The sequence below is a fragment of the Lolium rigidum genome, chromosome 3 (genome assembly GCF_022539505.1).
Source record: "Lolium rigidum isolate FL_2022 chromosome 3, APGP_CSIRO_Lrig_0.1, whole genome shotgun sequence".
NCBI classification, from domain to species: Eukaryota; Viridiplantae; Streptophyta; class Magnoliopsida; order Poales; family Poaceae; genus Lolium; species Lolium rigidum.
In genome coordinates, this window is record NC_061510.1 from 383,689,345 (window position 1) to 383,690,718 (window position 1,374).

General features: G+C 57.1%; 1 pseudogene; it reads right to left on the reverse strand.

Annotated features, from left to right (window-relative positions):
• Positions 1 to 468: 468 nt before the first annotated feature.
• On the reverse strand, positions 469 to 1,062 carry LOC124697547 (annotated as a pseudogene).
• Positions 1,063 to 1,374: the final 312 nt, after the last annotated feature.

Sequence of the window (1,374 nt, forward strand, 5' to 3'; positions counted from 1 at the left end):
CACCGGCCCGTCACGCATCAACTAGTCTAGGCTTGTAGAACTACTTTGTATAGTTTTTATGCTTTCAAATGTACTACTTTCTATGCTTTTAAATATGTTGCAAATCTAAAAATGGGTCGCCCCGGTGGGAGCACCCCAGACGCAAACGGACGTGCAGACAAAATATGTCCGCGGGGCGACGTAAACGGACGCTCGCGACCACTTTTGGGCGTCCGAAATACGTCGCCCCGTTGGAGATGCCCTAAGGATGGCAATGGTAGGGTACGAGCAGGGTAAAGAAATACCATACCCATATCCCTAAAGTCGGCGGTACAAATTTCTACCCCCGTACCTATGGGTAACCCATATCCATACCCGGCGAGTACCTCTACCCATTGGATACCCAATAGGTAGGTTAAATTATACACGAGTCACTTACCATTTACATTTATTGACAACAAATTTGATTAAATAATTAATTATCTCAACTCAATAATATGTTGAGTACATAACAATTAACATAATGTAAAAAATCACATTATCATAGTCTGCTGCTTCGGCGGCGCTGCCCTTGGCCTTGACGCGGAGGCTCTTGGCCCTCCGCAGCGTGTCGACCTCGAGCAGGTCGAAGTCGAGCCCCTTGCGCTTGAGCTCGGCGACGCACCGCCCGAGCAGGGCCGCGTCCACCTGCTCCCGCGGCAGCATCCGCTCCAGGATGGCTTCTGTGCCCGCCTTGTACCGCAGCGCCCAGAGCATGGCCAGGGAGGCGAGTAGCGAGACGAGGCACAGGATCTAGGAGCGGCGGCAGGACATGGACGGAGGGTCGGAGGGGAGGGAGGAGGAGAGGAAGAGGACGAGGACGGAGGCGGCGTCGAAGGCGAAGAAGGCGCATTAGATGAATGCGATCTCCTTACACGCGCCGTCGAGGCGCGCCTCCCGCAGCGCGACGCGGTGGGCGAGGAGGTCCTCCTCCTTGAGCCACTGCTTGAGCAGCAGCCGGTGCGTGCCGCTCGCCGCGATCATGCTCAACGGGTGCCGCTGCTGCGGCGGCGGGACGGCCACGAGGGCGGCGGTGTTGGCCATGGGCTGGATGGATGGATTTCCTTCTCGGTCTTGGTATTTTCTGGCGATGGATTCGCTTCGTGCGTACGGGCGTTTCTGTTTCGGGCGGAGACCGGAGATGCTGAGACTGGAGAGGTTTTGAAGGGGAATTTCTTGGACGGGATCAAGGGGTGTGGTAACGGTCGGCGGAGCGAGTGCGCGTGGCTTTGGCAAAAAGAAGATGGCCGAGCACCCGAGGCGATCCAACGGTCGGAATTCCCGTGGATCACGTGGCCGGGAACCATTCGGCCCAGTCGTGGTGGGTGCACGACGCAGGCCCTATTCCAGGCCCGC